The 24,575-nt window shown below is 44.3% G+C and overlaps 1 protein-coding gene across 1 annotated transcript in view; it reads right to left on the bottom strand.

Moving 5' to 3' along the window:
* CD82 (CD82 molecule) overlaps positions 1-22,682 on the bottom strand; it is a 62,239-nt gene extending 39,557 nt beyond the window's left edge. Inside the window, exon 1 of the mRNA XM_033928293.1 lies at positions 22,571-22,682. The gene's annotated coding sequence lies outside the window, so the exon portion shown is untranslated. The remainder of the gene's footprint in view (positions 1-22,570) is intronic.
* Between the last annotated feature and the right edge of the window lie 1,893 nt (positions 22,683-24,575).

Genomic DNA, 24,575 nt, shown 5'->3' with positions numbered 1-24,575 from the left:
TAAAATGTATTCCTGGAAACTGTCACACAACGCAGCGGCTCTGATTAATGGAGTTTATGACAACATCACGTTACAGATAGCAGTTCTTCCTCGATACTATATACCAAGACGTTCACCAAAGGCGCAAAAGGACACCCACCCACCCTCTAATTCTGGGGCCAAGTAATGGAGCACTGCGTTTGCATAAACATATAGGACTTCCAGGCCAGTTCAATCAAAGAATACAGATCAGTATCAGAACTCAGGAATTGTGCTCAGCAGCATCTCATCTTCACTTCTGGAAGACGTGTTTGCTAGGACTTTTCTTAGCCGGTATCCAACACGCATAAAAGTTTTAACGTCAATCAAGCGGATTAAATTTTAGCGATACGTGCTGTGCTCAGATCCGCGTACCATAGGGCTTTAATTGACTTGCGACCGATTGATGAAGTTAAAAACTTTTATACGCATTGGATACAGCCCGATTTCACTAAGGCGCGCTAGCGTTTTTAGCGCACGCGAGCCAAAAAAGTACCACCTGCTTAAAAGAAGGCGGTAGCGGCTGGCGCACGCGGAGATTTAGGGCACGCTATTCCGCGCGTTAAGGCCCTAACACAGCTTTGTAAAAGGAGCCCTAAGTAATACTCCCGATTGTTTGGTAGGACTTTTCTTACCCAGAAAAAAAAAAATAAAAAATCATTGTTAGGTTGTCTGGGCAGCAAAAATGAAGCAACGTAAAAATTTTCAAGATCTACCTTTGAAAAAGGCAAACGAAAATGAGCAAGATGTGAAAAAAAGTGAGTGGCTAAAGATATTTTTTACCCTCCCCCTCCCCGAGTATTGCATGAATGCACGTTTCCGTTCTTTAAAACTTATTTCGGTAACTCGTGTAGAAACTTGTCAGGCCAAGAAAGTTCCCTGACTTTCAAAACGAGAGAGAGAGAGAAAAGCAAAGCGACTTGCAAGAGTTATGAGAAAAATCAATTATCGGCACAAAGTCCCATCCACAGCAAAACAACACTGAAAAAAAGAGTGAAGCTGGAAATTGATTTCTTAAAAACTGCTAAAGAAATCATATGCGTTCGCTGCTTTAAGATCCAGCCTCCTGTGTTTGCCTTACACAAAGGCGGGCCTCCTCTGAAGGCCTCTACTCGGGTTCTCTTTATATTCTGGGAATTCTTTTGACCTCTCTGTTACATAACTTTATTTTTCTGTTGTTACTATCACTTTGTAAATTCTCTCTTTATAAATCAGGAAATGCATTGCCTTGGTAACATGTAAAATTGCCTTGCCAATAAAGTTATTTCAATGTTAACAATGCAAACGCAGGGCAGGTGGATAAAGGACTACTGATAAAACAAGCAAACCCCCCCCAAAACCCAAACAAAAACAATGAGATGCTGATAATTTACCATGTGATAAAATGCGTCGATTTCTTTTTGTAATAAATAACGGTAAGTTTCCAGGTTTGGAAACTTAGGGACCCCAGTTAGTGAGAACTGTCTTAGCAAAAGAAGAAGTGGATGGGGTAGTTGGGGCTTTTGCTTGTTGGCTAGGCCCGGCCTCTTTTCACCAGCCCCATTGTTCTTATGGAGCTCTAGGAATGCCATCCCCCCCAACAACCATTGTGCTTAGCAAGCACCGCCGGATTCTCCCCCCCCCCCCCCCAATTCCCCTTATTGAGAGGCATTCCTTCATATTCCCATGCTCAGGCTTTGTTGCCCACCTCCTTTCCCCTCCCACCCCCCACCCCCCCAACCATGCAGAAAAAAAAGCTTTCTATCAAAGTGGGATGAGGAGAATGAAGGAATCAATCCAGAGATAGGAGATGCCTAGGGGTGCAAGAAAGGGGAGAACAGGATTACTGCGACATACTTTTATCTTGATTCATTTTACATCATCAAAATACAGTGCTTCAACATATACATATCAAATCAAAATAGATGAGTATGTATAGGGATTATATAGAGATATAAAGACCTGACAAGACAAGCCCTGAGAAATGGAATGGTTTTGTTAGGTGCCATCGACTCATGTTCGAGTCCTATCGACTTAATGAATAACAGATCTAAAAAGAAAGTTTTATGCTAGTCCGGTAAAGTCCTCTAGCGTCATCCCCATGGTTGTTTTCAACGTGTCTAGCCATCTGATCGCAGGTCACCCTCTTCGCCTGGTTCCTTCAATCTTCCCAAACATGATGTCCTTCTCTTCCGACGGTGTGACCAAAATAAGACAAGTCATAGCTTCAGTGTTTGGGCTTCGAGTGACATAGCCGGTTTGATCTCTTCCAGAATCGATTTGTTCGTTCTTCTGGTGGTCCACAGCAAGCCTAAACACCTTCTCCAGCACCAAAGCTCAAATGAGTCGGTCAATCTTCCTTCTGTCGTGTTTCTGTAGTGTCCAGCTTTCACATCCGTAATTGACCACTGAGAAAACGAGTGAATGGTTTCAATAGCCAGATAATCGGCTTGGGCAGAAGACAATTCAGCTGTCCGCAGCACTCATCGAGATGCGGTCTCGAGAATGGCTATCGTGTGGTTCATTTTTTTTGCACCTTCATATCCTATAGCCTGCATTGTGCAATATTCCGACATGTGTGCATTTCTCTTTAGCCAATGCCCTTCAAAAACCTTTCAGGAAACGCAGCCACTTCCCTTCAGAAAAAATAAATATATTCAGAAAATTCACTTAAGGCCTTAACCAAGTCACACAGCAAATCCTGGACACCTTCTGAAGTGATATGCTTTGGGCTGGAGGAATCGGGGTAAAATGTTTGTTGGTTTAAAAAAAAAAAAAAAATCAGCATCTTTTACAACCACTACAAAAACGGCGGGAGCAAAGGACAGCCCCTATGCACCAGGCGAGGTGGCCATGATTTTTCATGCCACCTTGCCTTGCAAACATTAAGGAACGAGACGAACCAGTTTTACCAGCTCTCCGAATCGCACCATGTGACTGCAGAATTAATTCACTTGGTTACAGAGGAATTAAAACACAATAAACAAAACACGCAGGTGACACAGCACTGAAAAAGCTGGATATATTTCACCAAATTAGAAGCAGAAGGCTAGTGTGCTTTTCGTGTGAAGAGGATCATTTTCGGGGAGCCCATGAGGCTGCAAAGTCCAGCTCTAATGCAAAAACTCTTAGCGCATATTTGTTTGCACTGGGCCTGTTTGTATTCTGTTTGGTTAATGCACTGGGAGCAAATGTTAAGTCTTCCTTTAGAAAGCTGTGTTCTAACATGGGACAGCACACAGGGCTGCATCAGCATCTTACATCCAGACTGGCACCTGGAGATACATGTTCGAACACGGGCAGACAACGTCGAAGTGACCCATCCAGTCGGCCCAGCCACAGCATTCCCGAAGAGATCTCTCACATGCCTGTACCATGCCTCCTTAAACTCAGACACAGTCTCCGCCTCCACCGCCTCTTCCGGGAGACTGTTCTACGCTAGAGAATGACACGGGGACAACTTTTTCTCCCTCCCGTCCCCGCGAAGTCTTTTCCTGCCCCGGCTCCATTCCTGCAAGTTCCGTCCTTATCTGCACACGCCTCAAACACTTTAAAATTGCGAGTGTTCAAGGCTTAAGGCAGAGCTTACAGGAATGGGACAGTGACAAAACTCATGGGGACGGGACGGGGAAATTGAGTTCCTGCGGTCATTCCCTATTCTACGCATCTACCACCCTTTCTGTAAAAAAAAAAAAAAAAGTATTTCCTCAGATTACTCCTCAGCCTATCACCATGAGCGAGATGTGTGTGGAAGTTGCGATTACCGGAGCTTTTCAAGCTTCCATTGCTACAGGAAAATGGGATTCAGCTTGATAAACGCAATTAGAACTAGGAAGAAAAGTCGACTTGATAAACGCAATTAGAACTAGGAAGAAAAGTCGACTTGATAAACGCAATTAGAACTAGGAAGAAAAGTCGACTTGATAAACGCAATTAGAACTAGGAAGAAAAGTCGACTTGATTAACGCAATTAGAACTAGGAAGAAAAGTCGACTTGATTAACGCAATTAGAACTAGGAAGAAAAGTCGACTTGATTAACGCAATTAGAACTAGGAAGAAAAGTCGACTTGATTAACGCAATTAGAACTAGGAAGAAAAGTCGACTTGATTAACGCAATTAGAACTAGGAAGAAAAGTCGACTTGATTAACGCAATTAGAACTAGGAAGAAAAGTTGACTTGGTTAACACCTTGACAATTTAATGAAGATTATCTACACCTGGGAAACGGTGCTATGACATGTCAGCTCATTACATGTGGCTAATAAGTCCAACTCTATATCGATAAACATGGCGAGTAGCATTCAGATAGTAATGTAACTGAACACAAAGAAAAAAAAATTCACTGGACAACAAAAGTTTTGATTCTTCAACACTTTCAGGTGTATCTTACAGATTTCTGGCTGCTGATCACGAAAATCACGTTCAAAATTACGTATCATGTACTGTTTTAACAAAAAAAGTGCATTTTGACAATTTCTGGTTATACTTTCAGGTTAATGCAATTAATTCTTAGCCTAACTTTTAATATAGGCCTATTGCTCACGTTATACCTGGTTTATCTGCGGTGATCTTAAAGTAGAAGCCCTGCTACTTGGAATGCCTTGGATATACCAAGCACTGTTTTATTTGTGAATGGGACAGCCATGTTAAGGAGTTGCATTACATTCAAAAGAATTGGCCACTCCGTAAGAATTTTGTTCCAGGATAGAAAAAAATGTGGTAAATGAACCACTTGTTGACCCGACAAAGATATTTTTGCCTCCTCTTCACATAAAACTTGGGATTGATGAAAAATTTCGTAAAAGTGATGAACAAGGAAGGCAAAGGTTTTCTTTATTTAAGACAGATGTTTCCAAGAATTACTGATGCCAAGATTAAGGAAGGCATTTTTGTCAGTCCACAGATCAGACACGTCATCCATGACAAGAGATCTGAAGATCTGTTAGTCGGGCCAGAGAAAATCGTCTTGTGCTCTGTAACTGCCACGAACATTCTCAACGACATCCTTGAATGCTTTCCAAACTATATTCAACTGGTTGACAGACTTCTTAGAGCATACAAAACCATGAAGTGCAACATGTCACTGAAGATGCACTTTCTACGTTCACATTTGGAACTTCTTCCCCGCAAATCTTGGTGCAGTCGTTGACGAACATGGCGAAAGGTTTCACCAGGACATTGCCACTATGGGATAAAAGATATCACGGCAACTAGAATCCATCAATGCCGACTATTGTTAGACATTGCAACGAGTTGCATCAGACACCGAGTACAAACGAAAATCAGCAGGAAAACACTTTTTAGCTAAGGCGAACTATCACAGCGTATCAGAAACTTTGTGCATTAAAACGTTATAGTCAATTTAACATACCAGCGTGTTTCTCAAAATTCCTACAAGATACATTCAGTGGGAAATTATATTTGTGTTTATTTTGAAGGGGTCTCTCGATCATAATCGCCAGTTTGTTTTAAGGACGAAAAAAAAACCCAAAAAAACCTTTTGGCAGAAATTTGTTGTCCAGTAAAACTGTTCAAGTCAACCTGGTCCTTAGAGGGAACTATGATTTTAACCCCTTAAAATTCAAATCCACCCACCCCAAAAGCTCAAAGCCTACACACACACACAAATGTGCACCTGTCTGCAAACCATATAACTGGAATCCTATTACACTCGAATTGTTCAGCACAACTGGTATGAAACACCAAAAGTGGATCATTGCAGCAGCTGTTCAGGACTTTGAATCCAGTCTCAGTGAACTTAAACTAGCGTGAGTTCCATATCTCTAAGTACCAATGTATATTTCTACATATGGGTTTTTACACTTGTGGGAAGAAAAAGAAAGGAAAAGGTGGATGAATTTGATATACCGGTACTGACTCTCTGTGGTTACAATCAAAGCAGTTCACTTATGTACAGTTATTTATTTTGTACCTGGGCGATGGAGGGGGTTAAGTGACTTGCCGAGAGTAACAAAGAGCTGCCGTGCAAACCGAACCTGTTTTCTCTGGTACTGAGGCTACTGCACTAATCATTAAGCCAGTCCTTGTTTTAATTTGATGCTTTAGTGTAACAACATTTTTACCCAAGATGTAGCTGATCAAAGCAAAGTGCCAGGTTTTAAGTTTGTGATTTCTACCACATTTTTTTTTTAACTTCAATATCCTTCTTTTATGGTAATCCTTTGATTTTGGTTGTTCACTGCACTGGTTTTGGGGGATCTTATAGCACTAGCCTCGTTTGAACTTTGCAGGGGGGGGGGGGGACCATAAATGGAAGCAGCTGTCAACTTTACTTGCAGCAGCCACCATGTATCACACACCAATGCCACAAGAATCTTGACTTACTTGCGATAATGGATGAGAACCATTGGTGATGAGATGTTTATGTGGCACCCTTTTTGCAAAGTTCGCAGCAGTGCCCTGTAAGGTACCCCACTACTCTGGTGCAATGTTTAGGTGTCCAGACCATCACTTTACTGACCCCGCCCACGTCCAAAAGGTCTTGTTCTGGGCGTTTTTGACTTGGATGAATTTTTGGACGAGAATGAGGTATAACGATAGACGATCAAACGGCTGGTCGCCAACTAGATGATTTTCGCGGGAGGGGGAATATTTTGGACATATTTTTCGGGAATAGACATTTTCCTTAGCCGACTTTGGGTGACTTAAGGCCAAAACCGGAATTAAGACATTTCTTTTCATTATGCCCTTCCATGCCGCTAAACCCTAAATATCAGGTATTTCAGGTGTAGTTTCCAGTCACATCTATGACACGGTGGCAGAATGCATCACCGTGCCTGTCCCCGCGGATAACCGCAAGAAACCATACCCATGTCATTCTTTAAGGAGATATGAAGAATCAGAGTATGGACGGGTACAGCCACTGACCCTCAAGCCCCCTGCATTGAAGAATGCTGGTGTAGAAGGACCGGGGTCAAAAGAGATACTAAAGAATGACAGTCTCTGGTATTCAGAGCTGATACCATGATGTCATAATGCTTTATTCCACCAATAAGAGCCAATCTTATCAGTGATGTCACAATGAGTTCATTAGAATCAGAGTATGAATGGGCTCAGCCACTGACCCTCAAACCTTGCATTGAAGATTGCTGGTGTAGAAGGACTGAGGTTGACATAGACACTAAAGAATGACAGTCTCTGATATTCAGAGCAGATAGTGATGTCATAATGTCTCATCCCACCAGTGCCTAAGAGCCAACCTCATTAGTGATGTCACAATGGCTTCATCATCCTATACTTGGCTCACATAAGAATCAGAGTATGAATGGGCCCAGCCACTGACCCTCAAACCTTGCATTGAAGATTGCTGCTGTAGAAGGACTGAGGTATTGAAGGACACATGATATATACCGAGTGTTACTTCCAGTGTCGGCGCCTCTCCTCCCCCATGAACCTCGTCTCATTTTCCCTGAGCTCAGGGCCCTGTCTCCAGGGCCTCCGAGCACGCGCCAGACATGGCCCCGAGCTCAGGAAACAATGAGACGAAGTTTGTGTGGGGCGGGGCTGGGGGGGCGGGCCACAGAAAAACAGCGTTTGCTCCGTCAGTGTGATGGTTTCCCACAGGGTCATCAGATGCCTGAGAAAACCCAGACATGTTTTTAAGAGGACTTTCAAAAATCGGGCAGTTTGTCTGGAGGGCCTTCAACAAGCTCGAGTGGATGATGTCGCACACATCCGCGCAGGCTGGAGGCCCTCCAGACATAGACTGGAAATCAAGGGGGGGGGGGGGGGGGAGGGGGGGAAAGAGGCTTTTTGGGAAGGGGGTGGAGGCAGAACGGGGAGGGGCCATGTGTCCAGGTTTGTCCATCATTAAATATAGTAACCCTACCCGCGGTTATCCGTGGGAACGGTGACAAAATTCCATGTCATTCTCGGTTCATAGTCAAAAGCGCGCGCCGACAACCGAGCACAGGGCTTAATCGCGCCGAAGAAAACCCGTATTTTAAAGGGGTCAGACAGGGGGTGATGGTGGGGAACCCCCTCACTTTACTTAAGAGATCGCGCTGGCGTTGTGGGAGGTTTGGGGGGTTGTAACCCCCCTCATTATACTGGAAACTTAACTTTTTCCCTGTTTTTTAGGGAAAAAGTTAAGTTTTCAGTATAATGTGGGGGGTTATACCCCACACTCCCCCCCAACATGGCAGCGTCAAGCAGCACGATCCCTATTAAGTAGATCTCCCCCCCCCACACCCCCCGTCAGAACCCTTTAATATACGGGTTTTCTTCGGCGCGATCAAGCCCTGCGCTCAGTTGTCTGCACTGGGTTGTCGGCGCGCTTTTGACCCGTCACCGTCATTCTCTATACTAAAGCAGCCCTGGAAAAGGGGCATTTCTATTAGTGTTTTGACCAAAAAGGTGAGAGTAGACCTCACTGACATGCCTGTGCAAAAACAGACGACAGGAGGACTTCACTTCGACTCAAAAAAAAAAAAAAAACCCCACAATGCCATCGGTAAGGGAATTAAGAACATAAGATTTGCCGTTGCTGGGTCAGACCAGTGGTCCATCGTGCCCAGCAGTCCGCTCCTGCGGCGGCCCTTAGGTCAAAGACCAGTGCCCTATTTGGTCACTCTATATGTTCTGTTCCAGCAAGAACTTATCCAACCTTCTCTTGAATTCCTGAAGGGTGTTTTCCCCTATAACAGCCTCCGGAAGAACGTTCCAGATTTCTACCACTCTCTGGGTGAAGACGACCTTCCTTACGTTTGTACGGAATCTATTCCCTTCTAACTTTAGCGAGTGCCTTCAAGTTAAACTATGTTTTCCTGTAGGGGCCCTCAGGAATGGAACCGGCTACCTTTGCACACTAGAATGCAAAGCAATCTCGTGGCGTTTTAAGAAATGACTGAAGAGCATTTATTTTGCAAGATGAAATATGGGCATTAAGAAACTTTGTTTTGATGAAAGCGCTGGTCGCTTATCTTGTTTGTTTTATAAGTATTTTTTTTTTTTTTTAAATTAGGTCTATTTTGTGAGCCGCCTTGGGAAAGACGGGTTACAAATAAAAGAAAAGCAAAAACAAAAAACCCCATTATACAGTCTGCCATAGTGCCAAACCCTTCATAAAACCAAAGCAAACAACCAACCACTACACAACAAACAGATCCAGCAAAGCCTAAAAGATATCTGGATATTTGTTCAGTAGAAGTGGATCAAAATGTGCCCAGAAGAAGCCAGGAAACCAATGAGCAAATACGGAGAAATTGCAGCAGAGGAAAATGTGTGTGCGTTTTCTTTCCCTCATTCCTAAATTTGTTTGGTGCCTTAAGTTTTCTAAAATATGTCTCTCCACCCTCGCCATGTTAACAGTGGTCAGTGACCAAATTTCTGAGCTGGGAGGGCACCAGCCAGAAAAACAGCAGCAAGCCCTTTCAAACAGAGGTTCCTCCGGAGACCAGCCGAAGGCAGGCAGTAGATTATTACCAGCTGTGGGGTGTGTTTTGCATCAGGTGACTTGAAAAGACCTTCACTGTGACCCCAGAAAGGCAAGCTGAAGCAAGCCACTTGCAGTGTCTGCTCGTGTTCTCCTGGCTGGGATTTTAGATGAGAAAGGAGGGAAGTCCTGCAGAAAACTGCAAAGAGATGGCGGAGTCTCCTAACTTGAACTGTCCGAAATGCCACTGGATTCCGGCCAAGCTGAAGCCATGTTCTAGAGAGGGAGGGAGCAAGCCATTGCTCCACAGCCAAGTGAATTCCCTTCAGGCACGACTCTCCATCCCAGTCCAGTCCTAGTGACCCATTAACTGTATTTTCAGATAGCCCAAACATGCGTAACACCAGGTCCCTAATATATGCAAAGTTTCTCTTGCTTATTCGTTAGAGATATCCTGAAAACCTGGCAAGACAGGCTCGTGAAACTGCGTTTGGCAGGTTTCTAACCCCAACAGACTCTTCCACGGTCACTGGGCAATTCCATACGAGTTTGTAGGAGCAAGGCAAGAAAAAGAGACCACCACAGACCCATTACAAAATTCTAAGCATTCAAAATGCAGCTGCCTCTTACGGACTTAACCCTGCTTCCTGGATCAACCAGCAGTTGACGTTACCTGAGAAAGCCAGAAACAGCTATAACAACAACAGAGTATTAAGAAGGAACGTTATCAAAGTGGCTACCACTAAGATGGGTTCATTTACTGTTAACCCCAGTTTTAGTAACAGTCTCTGGAAAAAAAAAAGGGTCCTATGCCAAAATACATGAATTAATGGTAAAATAAATCTTAACAATAACCTACATTGATAAACTTCCCCCCTTAAGTGTGAAGAGTTTCAGCCTCTGATAACCACCAGGGCTGAGATTGTGATATCATAATGCATCATTCCACCAATGCCTAAGAGCCAACCTCATCAGTGATGTCACAATGGCTTCATTGTCCTCCTACTTGGCTCACATAAGAACATAAGAGCTGCTAACCTGGGAAAGACCAAAGGTCCATCAAGTCCAGCATCCTGTTTCCAACAGTGGTCAACCCAGGTCCCAAGTACCTGGCAGAAGAGTAGCAACATTCCAGAACTGAGATTGTGATGTCATAATGCCTCATTCCACCAATGCCTAAGAGCCAACCTCAGCAGTGATGTCACAATGGCTTGACTGCCCTATACTTGGCTCACTTTTATTACATAGAGTAGTGATTTCAATTTCTAGAGATATTTCTTTTTTAATTAAGGGGAGGAGGAGTTATCAACAACGATTACCGTTAAGACATGCTATTTCCCTGTTACCCCAGTTATTAGAAATTAGGTCTCGCTATTTAAAATGAGACCTGGGCTAAAATACCTTAAGTTAGGGGCAAAATCATATATTTTAACAGTAGACCATATTGACAACGATGCTCCCGAATATTCAAGATGAAAGCCGTCAGAATCACTAAGGTGCAAGGCAGCTTAGAAAATGTCAACACACAGTGGATTAAACTTCATCCAAAGAAAAGAACAAGCTCCGAGCCACATAGGGAGGAGCGATGACAAATCGGCCGAAGCCTTGGGGCCAATCGGCTAGGTGTAGAGAGGGGGGGAGGGGTAGGATAGATTAGGGGTGAGCGGAGGGGAGGTTGCCCTTTTGGATCCGGCTTCACACGAGGCGGACGCGGCTTCTCTCCCGCTCACCCTCGACAAAACACTTTCTTTTGGTGTTTTTCGTGTAGGGTTTTTTTTCCCCTTCGTCTCTGTTTTTGGAGTTGCTTTTGCTGTAAGTTTCACCCAAAGAGCCCCCAGGGTGTAGAAAAATGGAGGCACGAGCAACCTTAGTTCCAGAGCTGCTGCCGCCCAGGACCAATTCCTTCCAGCCTCCTTCTTCTTCACCCAGAGAGTGGCGGAAAACTGGAACGCTCTTCCGGAGTCTGTCATAGGGGAAAAAGACCCTCCAAGGATTCAAGACCAAGTTTGACAAGTTCCTGCTGAACAAGGACGTACTCTGGTAGGGCTAGTCTCAGTTAGGGCGCTGGTCTTTGACCAAAGGGCCGCCACGTGAGCGGACTGCTGGGCACGATGGACCACTGGTCTGACCCAGCAGCGTCAATTCTTATCTTTCAGCAGAAGAGACTATAGAGCATCTACATGTATATTCATCGACCCGGTCATGATCAGCCTGTTACACAGGTTTAGGGTTACCATAAAGGCTCCAGAAAAAGGAGGACAGATAAATTCAGATGATATCTCAATCCGTCCTCTTTTTTTCTGGAGCTAAGACCAAATCACAGGCCTCGCGTTTGGCTTTCTACTGGGGAAAGATGGCCACCGGAAGATTGCTCTGAGCTGGGAACGGTTCCATGCCAGCTTTCACTCTGGGCAAGGAAGGCCCTATTTAAAATTTTTCCTTATTTGGGAGCCTGGAATCTGAACTTGTGCCGCATTCAAAAAAGTATCCAGTTACATAACGAATTTTGCAACCTCAGGTATATCTTTCACAACCCTACTGGTTGCCCCAGAGCTCAAGCCAAAACTAATAGATCTTCATTGGGCCATAAAAAAAACAAACAGCAAAATTGGACCGTGCAACTCTGCCATTCACGATCAACTGATGCAATAAGGAGAGACAACAAAGTCATTCTGTACCAGCACAGAAGGCCATACAGCCCATGACAAATACACCTGAAGATAGAATCACTCCTTCGTTACCATCATTTTAAACAAGTTTCTCCTTGCCTCTGAGATCCATCCTTCCAATCAGCATGCAACACCAGTGCTTCCTCATTTCCCATTAACATAGTAAAGATCTTGTACAGACTGACACCCAAATCTCTTTCTTGGGCGTTGATCCCCTCCCCAAGGTGAACCCTAGCATCCGATAACTACGATTTGTGTTATTCTTCCCGATGTGCCTCACTTTGCATTTACCCACATTTTCATCTGCCATTTGGATGCCCGGTCTTCCAATTTCCGAAGTTCTGTCTGCAATTTTTCACAGTCCGCAAAACAACTTTGAACAGTTGAGCGAGGTGATTAAATCTGCAGATGACACTAGTCGTTCCAATTTCCAGATCATTTAGAAATAAGTCAAACAGCATCAGTCCTAGTACAGATCCCTGTGGCACCCCACTATTTACCCTCCTCCATTGAGAAAAATGGCCATTCAACCCTACCCTCCGTTTTCTGTTTGATAATCAATTCTTAATCCACAACTGAATTTTGCCACCTATCCCACGACTCTTTAATTTTCTCAGGAGCACTTTGTCAAAAGCTTTCAGAAATCTAGACATACTACATCAACCAGCTCACCTTTATCCACATGTTTATTCAAACCTTCAAAGAAGTCAACCAAATTGGTGAGGCAAGACCTTCCTTGGCTGTGTATGTGTTCCACAATTTAATTTTATTTGTAATTTTTTCCACTATTTTGCCCAGCACTAAAGTCAGGCTTACTAACAAAAAAGATTACCTAAAGTCCAAATTTGAAAATAATCCATTATTGGAGCTCTTCCATATGACACTAGGACTAACAGATCCACTGAACCAATTCCGCAAATTTTTATTTTTTTGAGCTACAGCAAATATTTACCAACAGGAAAATTGGAGGCAAAAGCAAGGTTTTTGCAATTCCACCTGGACAGAACACCGTCACGCCACCCCTGTCTCAGCAGCAAGGCACACGGCTGGGAGACTTTAGGACAATGCCAACCAGCAGGCTCCATCATCTTACTCAGGGGTCACCAACCTAAGGCATGTGTGCAACACGGCAGCATGCACAGTTGGCGTTTCTGGCGGGGAAGGCCAAGCCCTGCCAGCTGAAGTTGCTCTCTGCACAAGCCCCCATGCCAGCCGAGCAGCACAAAAGTCGGTGGCGTGCTTCCAGCTGCTGATGCCAGACCCGCCCCCTGTATCTGTTCAGTTCACAATGATCACAAAGAACAAATAGAGACACAAGGTACTAGCAATTGTTTGAGCCAGTTTTGACCCAGGAGGAATGAGCTGGGTATAGTTGACGTGCTGCTATTGGTATTGGGCTCCCAGACAAGCATAGTTCCTTCCTTGAGGTAGCTCCGTCCACTTGTTATGCTGTTACTTTTAATAAGCCTTCCTTAACTCCACCTCCTGGGGCTTCCTGGGTCTCTCTATAGAGTCAGTTGTTGTACAGAGTCTTCTAAAGGAACCTCAATGAAATTGGCAGTGCAAGATATCATTATACAACAGCAGGGCGAGCAGGTGCGAGGATGTGAAACACAAGTGGAGTCCCTTGCATTCACACAAACGCTTTGGTTAAGGATAATGTGCCCTTGAGCAATAGGTTAGAGACTTGCACTTTCCGCCATTAAGTGGAACTTGCTGTTAATTGTCCTAAATATTCTAATAGCCAACCTTTGCGTGTGAAACCCTCTGGTTTATATTCAAGTGAACCTTTCTCCCTCTTTATTTTTGGGTTTTTTTTTTTTTGGGGGGGGGGGTGAGGAATTGTTACATCGGTTTATAATGGAGTATGTAGGGTAGATTATTGGCGCATCACTATGTCCCAGGTGTGTTACAAAATACTAGCCGTTATGCATCTAAATGACCGCAGGATATATCAGCCAATGAGCTCCAGTAGCAAGCGCTCACGCATAAAGTTAGCGTGCAACTGCAGACCCACATTCGTATTCTATAGCAGGAATTATATGCATCATTTGGGAGCCTGGAAGAAAACTGAGCTGCAATATCTTTTTCACCCCCATCACAAAAGATTCCCCATTTCACAAGTGAGGAAAAGCAGGAGTTTCTCCAGACCCACCCAACTAAAGCACATGGTCTTCCCCAAAACACTATGATGGGTGATCAATCCGGGTGCGACTTTGTCTTCAATAAATAAGAACATAAGAATTACCGCTGCTGGGTCAGACCAGTGGTCCATCGTGTCCAGCAGTCCGCTCCCACGGCGGCCCTTAGGTCAAAGACCAGCACCCTGAGACTATCCCTACCTGTGTACGTTCTGGTTCAGCAGGATCTTGTCTAACTTTATCTTGAATCCCTGGAGGATGTTTTCCCCTATAACAGCCTCCGGAAGAGCGTTCCAGATTTCTACAACTCTCTGGGTGAAGAAGAACTTCCTTACGTTTGTACGGAATCTGTCCCCTTTCAACTTTAGAGAGTGCCCTCTCGTTCTCTCTACCTTGGAGAAGGTGAACAACCTGTCTTTATCTACCAAGTCTATTCCCTTCATTATCTTGAATGTTTCGATCATGTCCCCTTTCAGTCTCCTCTTTTCAAGGGAGAAGAGGCCCAGTTTCTCTAATCTCTCGCTGTATGGTAACTATTATTTGCTTACAGGAAAATATGCTTTCTTTTGTGGATCCCACAGAGCTGAAAAAATTCTTGGGAATCCATGGCATGCTCCATTTAAATTGTATTAAGAGACTGTTTGGGGATAATATGGAGCAGTGGTTCCCAAACCTGTCCTGGAGGACCCCCAGGCCAGTCGGGTTTTCAGGATAGCCGTAATGAATATGCATGAGAGAGATCTGCATATAATGGAGGTGCCAGGCATGCATATTCATTAGGGCTAGCCTGAAAACCCGACTGGCCTGGGGGTCCTCCAGGACAGGTTTGGGAACCACTGATATAGAGCTTTACCAGCATGGCTTATTAAAATTGTGGCTACTGTGTCTTTTCTGATGTATTTCCTAAATATTCATTTACCTAACCTCTTGCGCACCATCTCCCTCCATTATATTTTGAGGATTTTTTTATATCTTCCTATCGTCAATTATTTTTATTGCCTGGTAAGACCATTCTTCCTGGCAACATTGGTAGAAAAATTGATAACAGTCCACATCGTAAAATTAATAAAACCAGTCAGACAAAACAAAGAGTAGCCAGTACTAGGAAGGATGCAGCTGGTGGCCACGATTGATTGAGGTAAACAAAGTCACTGCCAATTTCACAAGGGGAAAGGTTTCCCTAATCTCTAGTTGCATTTAAGGAAGGAGCATACCTATGCGTTTTTTGACGCTGCACACAACACAATGCACCCCAGTGAATGCAAGGCCTGGAGTCACCATGTCGGACCATCTTAAGAGTCCACCGTCACAGATTAAAAGGAGGTTTGTTCCGCCTTAGAAAGCTCATTTATGAGCTGGCTCATGGACGCAGGTTTGTTTACTGGCCCTGCTCCAAAGTCCTTCCACTTTGCAATCTTTAGACTTTGAATTTTAACCAGTAACTTTACTAGGGAGAGAGACCTGCAGATAATGCAGCCTTGTTTTGCATAACCTTTGCCTCCTGGAGTACTGTAAGATTATTTTATGTAAAAAAAAAAAAAAACAAGTGATAGCTTTTTTAGTAGACTAATTTGCTTGTATCATTCTATGGTTTGTTGTTGTTACATACAGTTCAGGGATGTTTAAGTTTGTTAAATAAACTTCTGTTCATTCCCACTGTTAAAAATCTAATTTAGAGAGAGTGGGGTTCAGCTGTTACTGAAGGTCACTGAACCCCAGGGAGGCAGCACAACACATGAAAATGTGGAAGAACATAAGAATAGTCATACTGCATCCGACCAATGATTCATCTTGCTCTCCAATCTTCAGGACATTTTTAACCCCAGGTTACAGATCACCAAAAGCAGATCATCAATTTTATGCTCGAGTTCTTTCAGTACCCTGGAGCTCAAACAAGATTCTTTAAAGGGGGTTAAGGTCATTAATAGGTGCAGCCTCGTACAAGTAAGGGGGCCTTATTAATATCAGATTTTTTTTTAAAAGGGAGATACACACAGAGTTAAACCTTCTACCTTCCAAAGTATTTAGATCAATGCTGTCTTGTTAAAATGTTTATTTTATTTTTATTTTTTCTCTAACTCTACTTTTCACTTCTCTATTACCCTCCAGGTACTTTAGTTAGATTGTGAGCCTTCGGGACAGTAAGGGAATTTTTCAAGTACCTTTCTTATTTCTAATCTTAATGTATATTTTCTGTAAACCGCTTAGAACCTAACGGATGTAGCGGTATATAAGAAATAAATTACATTACATTACATTAAACAGACAAGTTGACATTCTGAACTACTGAGCCAGAACTGTTGCTTTAAACAGAGGATGGACAGATGTTTTCCTCCAGCTCTGCCCCTTTCACAGCTGGCTTCCAGCCCAGCGCAGCCTTGAGAATCTGCTGAGTGCTTCAATCTCTATCAGCGCCTCATCGCTGTGGATGAACTGTTTTTCTGTTACGCGGTGTTGCAATTGTTTTATCATTCCAGAAGCAATTATGGATAGATTGTGGGGTAGAACCTGCCCAGGCCTCACCGCTTAAAAAAAAAAAAAAAAATTAATTCAAGACATGCATCTCTTTTCTCTTCAGCTTTCTTGCTTGTAACCCTGGTACAAACTCCACTAATGTAAGCAGAAAGAACACATCTGCTTATTTTACTCCCCGAGCTGCATTTATCGAGTTATTCGACACGCATGTGACAAACATACACTGAAGCCACTCCGCTCAGAGACGCAGCTTGAAAGCCGCCGGTGACGACGCAAAGTCTTGTGTATTCACAGTGCGATCTAATGCCATTAACACACATTACTTGCAAATTGTGCGTCAGACGCGATGGCGAGCGTTATGACTCTTTAGTGCAGGCTCTCCCGGGTCAGTCCTGGAGTACTCCTTTGCCATTCAGGTTTTCAGGATATCCATAATGATATGCATGGAGAGATTTGCATACAGTGGAAGCGGCGTATGCAAATTTCCGGGACTTTGGATATGGTTCTATAAACATTTAAAAGACTTTTCTTCTTTAAATAGAACTATATCTAACTGTCCGAGTTACCACATTTTGGCTGAACACGATTTATTTTTAAAAAGTAACTAAAATTTCACCCAATTGACTGTATTTATGCATGGTTGGGATTAATGCATGTGGAATAAAAAGTAAGAGTCCGTTACCTAGTTATGAAAAATAATATGATCTGGGTCCATCTTCTTGAAGGGGATCAGCCACATTTATTGTATTAAATTCATAGCCAGGATGAAACCCAGCCACGACAATTATATCTTGTTTTTAAGTGAGTCGAAGTAATTAAAAGTAATCAGGACTCTGAGCAACCAGTCACCTGGTCTCTAATGGTAACTTCCTTCATAAAAGTAAGTTTTCCTAATTCAAATAAGACCAACACTTTGCTCTAGGCCACAAGGAGCAGGCAAGTCATTCTGGATTTTCCACTCTTTAAGGTCAGTGCCCTACCTCTATAAACCCTGACAGAAGCCAGAGTCACGTTCAAACGTCCCTCTATATCAGCGTCCCGCAAACCTTTTGGCTGGAGGGCACACTAAACCCAGCGCCCCAGCCAGAAGGCACCCGGAAGCGCATGGATGTTGGTACGATGACATCACGCGCGTGTGCGACATCATCAAAGCCGGCGCCTGCACGGAGGCCCATGACCCTGAACCCATCATTCGGTGGGGGATCCTGGAAGAGGGGGAGGTGCGAGGAGAAGAGTCGCCAGCGCTGGCTGACTGCCCTCAGGACGTGCCTCTCGTCAGCCCGCGCCGGCATCTGGAATCTGGCGCAGCAGACAGTTTTGCGATACACTGCTATCTATCAACTCGGTCCTTGAGATCCGGCCAGCCAGCCAGGGTTTCAGGATATTCACAACGGATATGCACCGTCTCCATTCTATGCAAATTGATCTCATGCATATCCGTTGTGGATATCCTGAAAACCTGACTGGCTGGCTGGCTGGGTCCCTAGAATCGGGCTGATAAATCCCTGCTCCATATGCTCAATGCCACAAAATTGAAAAAAAAAAACCCCAACAAGAAACCACCACCACTTTGTTCTTCCCCCTCAGCAAATCCAGACCGATGGACGTCAAGACGAAAAGCATCATCAGAGCTTCCGTTACATAACCTTTTGGAAGTTTAAAACAAGTTTCCTCACTGCAAGCCTTACTGCCTCCGCATACCTCATGAAACCCAGACTTGATAAGGCGACTCATTTCCTTTGCCCTCCTGGAAAATATTACGCAGCCAAAGGCCCCTAGTCCCTGCGCTCTGCCTCTGGAGATGTTCGAGCCCGAGACAATAACATCTGCTCGGCCTAGGTTTTAAAAATGGCCCAGCAAGGATCTTTCCCTTCCATCGTATGATTCGTAAACTTCACTCCGATGCCCGTTCTCATGTCACGCTTGCCCTGGGACGGCCATGTTAACCCTCTCCTAACCTGTTCACTTTAATGACCTGTATTTTTCCTGTAAATAAATATTACCTTCCTATTGTACACTCTTGTATATTTCTGTCAACTTCAATGACCTGTACATTGCTAAACTGTTAACTCCAATGACTTCATTGTTTGTAACCCTGGGTATGGCGGTATACAAAATAAAGGTAAGAACATAAGAACATAAGAAGTTGCCTCCACTGGGTCAGACCAGAGGTCCATCCCGCCCAGCGGTCCGCTCCCGCGGTGGCCCACCAGGTCCTTTGACCTGTGAAGTGATTTGACCATTTTTATATCCTACCTCTGCTTCTATCTGTTATTATTATTATTTTCAGTTCTTCTCTCAGCTACAGACAAAGTAAGCCCAGTCACTGAATGCAGCTTGAAGTTTTCAGGAAGCTTATCTTCCCGTATGCAGTTGTGCTGTGGTAGACCAAGGTGTGCAGCTGCCTCGCTTCCTGCCCCTGGTCTCCAGAGACTACAATCAAAGCAACAAAAAGCCTCTGGACAGAACACCCCCATTTCCTAACCTTACATAGGATCCACACGAGACCATAATGAAAAAATGAAAAAAAAAAAAAATCACCAGACCTCCCCCACCCCCCTCACATACAGAGGCTGCGTGAGACTGGAAAAGCTACTGGCCTAGGGTCCTCTTTTTAGGGGACTGTCTGGGCTTCCGGAAGGACTTTCCAAAACCTGGAATTTGGAAAGCCCCCGACGAGCTCCGGCTGCATCTGGAGGGCCTCTGAGCATGCGCGGATAACGCCACACACATCCGCACATGCTCTAGGCCCGCCAGACGCGGGCTGAAGCGCGTCCGGAAGAAGAGAGGAGGCTTTGTGGGGGGCGCGGGATGTTTCCCAGAGAAAAATATGGTAACCCTATACAGGCCACATCCTACTACCCGATAAGTCCAAGTAGGGCCCATAAGCCAATCATTACAGCAGCCCCTGTCCCGCGCACGTTTATAGATTCTGGAGCCAAAAGTGTGCCCTACCTTTCTCCTCCACACCCTCTTCCAACCTGCAGGAGTGGCCCAGCACTTCTATTTTGATCTGCTTGCCCCTCCTCTCTCCCACTGCACCTCTCTGAGCAGGGAGGGGGGAGGGGAAGCAGTCTGACAGAGAAGGAGGAGGGGGAGAAGCGCAGAAGTGAAGCTCGAGAAAAAGGAAGCGCCGAGGCTTAACTAACTCGAGAAGCAGCAGTTCCAGTTCTTCTAACTCTTCATCTGGGCAGGAAACACGCTTCATGGGAGGGGGGGGACCAGCAGGTGAGGACTCAGATAGGGGCCCACCAGTGCTCACTTCCTTATCTAGTTTATGGGAAATAGTATCTATTGTATGTTTATTGGTATAAATTGTTTTATCTTGTCCCCTAAAATTATTATTGTTATAGGCATTGGAAATATTTGATACTGCGTTTACATCAAATTTTAATAAACTTGAAACTTACACAATCGAAATGAAAATACGACCAAAAAACCTACCTAAATCGGCACTTGAACGACCTAAAAAAAAGACAGGTCGCCCTAGTGCCGATAATCGAAACGGGTTTTAGACATATCTAGAGGCATCTTAGGCCTTTTCACTGCTGCTGTGCGTTCCGAGCGAAAAGGGGAGTTTTTCGAGGAGTGGTTAAGGCGGGAGGTGGGCGAGACGTGGGCTGACCCAACTTAGTCATCCTGCAGTCAGAATCGAAAGTTTGACTGCCTTGACGCTCCTACAGCCACTTCATCCCCCAACTCTGGAACCAACTCCCCTCCCCTCCCCCCCCCCGCAAATCAGATTAAAAAACTTATTGATGACCTTCCGGAAAGTGGTAAAGACCCTCCTCTTCAACTAAAATTCAACCGCAGTCTACGCCTCACCCCCCTTCCCCTCTATCCTCTCTTCTCCATTCTGAACCTCTACTTAAATTGCCGTATAGTCCTTGGAGTTAAGCTACTGTATAGTCTTTGTATTGTCCACTGTGAATGTTTGCTTGTAGGCCGTTCTGAGCTACTGGAAGGACGGGATAAAAATCTAAATAAATAGATAGACGGAACTTATACGTTGTGACTTAGACGATCGAAAAACAGGTCTAAGCGCCCATAAAGTATCCAAAGTGACCCCATTGCAGCCACAAAGTACAGACTCCCCACACACTCCCCCAGTGATCACTGACCCCCACCCCCCCCCAATAAAAATCGGAATAAAAACGTACATGCCTGCCTCCAGAACATCAGCACCTGGCATAGGAAAGCCTAATAGAGCTGCACATAGGTGGCTTATGTAGTCTGGGGGGTGGGCTAGTGAACCATAGAGGAGGACCCAGGCCCATAATCCACACTAACCACTGCATTCATGGTGAAAAATGTGAGGCCCCCAAACCCTACTGTACTGCCATACAGGTGACACCTACAACCATAAGGGCTATTGGGGTGGTAGACAGGTGGGTATAGCAAATAATCGAAACCGCGAATGCTGAAACCGCGACTACGGAGGGAGAAGTGGTACTTTGAAGATCTCTAGTCCGTTTTCAACTATCCGATTAACATATTTTCCATTCTCATGGACAATACCCTTGTCAGTATAAATCCAGAATGTTTAGAATAAACGTTTTGAAACATAATCATCCCTGCACGTGTAGCCCTACTTGCAGGGAAGGACTTAAGCCTAAAAGGTCAAAAAACAGACATTGGTTGAGGAGGGAGGGGAAGACATGAAGAATCCAGATTGGAAAAGATTACATTTCTTATCAGGCCTAGGTACCAGTATCTCTAAGGAACCTAAATCTTCAATTTCTACTCAAGGCCACTTACAAATCAAGAAGCTCAAATTACTGTTTAGGAGTTACAACAATGAAATCTAAAGTAAGCAGACAAAGGAGATGTAGTGATCATTCAATAGAGCTGGTGAGAATAAACCATGTATTGGACGAGTATTATACGCCATTTTAAGTACATATAACAAACCAGAAAGCTCGCGCATTCCTTACTCCTAGAAGCCCCCAAAACTGATTTCTTGACTGCCGATGCCACCAGGACAAACATAAAAGCAAGTCTTTGGCCAGCTAGATCTTATGGGTGCCTGTGTCCAGGAACAGGCAACTTCCAATGGGTTTAGCACACCCAATCAATCATTTCGAAAAGTTGGCTCGATTGTGTGGGGAGAGTGTGGCGCAGTGGTTAAAGCTACAGCCTCCGCACCCTGAGGTTGTGGGTTCAAATCCAAGCTGCTCCTTGTGACCCTGGGCAAGTCACTTAATCCCTCCCATTGCTCCAGGTACATTAGAAGAGTGGGAGCCCAACGGGACAGACAGGGAAAAATGCTTAAGTACCCGAATAAGTTCATGGAAACCATTCTGAGCTCCCCTGGGAGAACGGGATAGAAAAATTGAAATAAAAAAAAAAATAGAGTTTAAAGTCCCACGAAACCACCTGGACAAAAATCCTTCCTTATTCTGAAACGTTCATTTCGGCAGTTCAGCTTCAGTCTGTCTGTCCAAGTGAGTTTGTAAGCTCTTCGGAGCAGGGACCGTCACAATGTACAGCGCTGTGTACACCTTTCAGCGCTCTATAGGGATAAGTTAGTAGTGTTGAAATATAAGCTCCGGCACGAAATGCATTTCTTAAAAAGAAACAAGCACCTTTTGAGCTATCAGCATGCACTGAAGAGCAAAGATCGACCTTTTTGACAACTTACAACAGCAGAACCACAGAGGGTCAAAAGAAAGCCGACACTACGCACTATCCGGACCAGAAACCGAACCTTCCCTCGGCTGCTTTGCACTTTTGGTGCGTCCAGCTGGCTTCGGGAGCAAAGGCGACCCAACTTTCCTTCCACCCTCGCAAAGCAGGGTCTCCTCCAGCACAGGAGCTCTGGCTCCACGTCCCTCACCCCCTGGGGGAATTCGTCCCGGGAGCCCCCCCAGAGAGGGAAAGAAAGGCTCCTACCTGTACACGCCGCTACCAGGCACCTCTGCGACCCACGATCTGGGCCACTCGATCCCCTCCAACTTCTCTAAACCAAACGGTAGGCGGGGCGCAGAGGGTTTGCCACGCCCCTCCCCCGTGAAGGCGGGACGAAAGGAGAGACTTTTAACTCTTTGCTTCCCGGAGACCCAGAGAGAAAGGGGGAAACAAGCTCACTTTACAGCAGTGTCTTTTCAAACATTGTTTAGCTCCGGCACACTAAAGGGAGACAGGGCGGGATTAATTCTTCGAGGGCCCCTAGGCACCCAAGTGCCCCCCTGGCCCTAGCACGCCCATGTCTCACCCCATTTATCTGTTTCTTATTTACTTCTTTATTTCCACTTTTATTTTTAATTTAATTTAATTTTTATTTTATTTTAATTTTTAATTTTTTTTAATTCAAAAGAAACAAAGATTAGCATACCAGTGCACAGGTTTTTTTTCTATGTCACCCCCCCCAACATCTCTGAACAAATTCCCTTCCTACCTACTTACTTTAACTCTGAATCCTTTCCACACATATATATGTGTTCAAATATACTATTGTAAAGCAGTAATACTATCCGAAATATAAGTCTATATTATTAACCAAGTTTACAATGCCTCTTAACTGCCTTACTCTACGTCAACCAACTATAACCCATATGTATGTATAAATAACCAAATCTGTAACTCCTCTAGTTCGTTCCACTCCATGTATGTTAACAAGACTTTTAGAAAAGAAATAAAGACCATACTCTTCAAGAAAACTCTGAAAAAATAAATACCGCAAGTCTCAAACTCCACCTCTCACTAAAGCCAACTACCCCAAACAAATAACCTTACCCATTTCTCACTCTTTTTGAAAATGACCAATTTTTTTTTTTTTTGTAAGTTCTTGTTGTAATACATCTTGGCTAATTCTTTTGTAATCCGCCTTGAACTGCTAGGTAATGGCGGAATAGAAATCCCTAATGTAATGTAACTTGTAACGAAACAACAAGTCAAGCAGTCCATTAAAGAATCCAACATGAAACAAACAATAAGGAGATTCAAATCAGGTTTATTCAAGGTGCTCCCAAGAACCGTACCTGATGCTTTTAAGTACATAACAGGCCACATCGAGGAGGAGGAGGAAATCTTCACTCTTACGGGTCCCACGGTGACAAGAGGACATCCGCTAAAACTTAGGGGAGGAAGATTTCATGGGGACACCAGGAAATACTTCTTTACCAAGAGGGTGATTGATAGATGGAATGGTCTTCCATGTCAGGTAGTCGAGGCTAGTAGCACGCTCGACTTCAAGAGACGATGGGACAAAAATGTGGGGTCACTACAGAGGTATGATAGGGGATAGTTTCTCGAGGGTGGAAGGGATCATGATTGGGCAGACTTGTTGGGCCGTCGGCCCTTTTCTGCCGTCATATTCTATGTTTCTATGTTTCTAAACAAGGCTTGCAAACGCTAACAGAATATCATGTCTTTCATACACACAGAACACAAATACACCCTCACCCTGTATGGAATAATTAATCACAAACTAAAAATAGAAATATGTAGATAAAGGTTAAATTGAACCGCCTAGAAGCCAAACTGTATACAGTGAAACACCACAGAAACAATGACACATAATCCCCTAATACTCTGCAAAATATAAATATAGCAGATATAAATTTGAAGAAACTGACACAGTTTGATCACTATTGAAAATAATATCATTTTTCCTACCTTTGTTGTCTGATGATTTCATGAGTCTCTAGTTGCACTTCCTTTTGACTGTGCATCCTTTCTTTCTTCCTCCTGCATGCTTCCTCTCCTCCAGACTTCATCCCAACCAACATCTCTCTTTCTGTCCCTCCATGAATCCAACTTTTTCTTCCTTTCTCCCAGCCCCCTCCCCTCCCATTTTTTACTTTTTCTCTCTCCCTGCCCCCTCCCTTTCTTTCTCTCCCTGCCCCCTCTTTCTTTCTCTCTCTCTCTCTCCCTCTTTCTTTCTTTCTTCCTGCCC

The sequence above is a fragment of the Geotrypetes seraphini genome, chromosome 19, assembly GCF_902459505.1.
Source record: "Geotrypetes seraphini chromosome 19, aGeoSer1.1, whole genome shotgun sequence".
In the NCBI taxonomy this organism is placed as follows: domain Eukaryota; kingdom Metazoa; phylum Chordata; class Amphibia; order Gymnophiona; family Dermophiidae; genus Geotrypetes; species Geotrypetes seraphini.
Note: the sequence above shows the minus strand (reverse complement) of the source record. Positions and strands in the feature narration are given on the sequence as shown.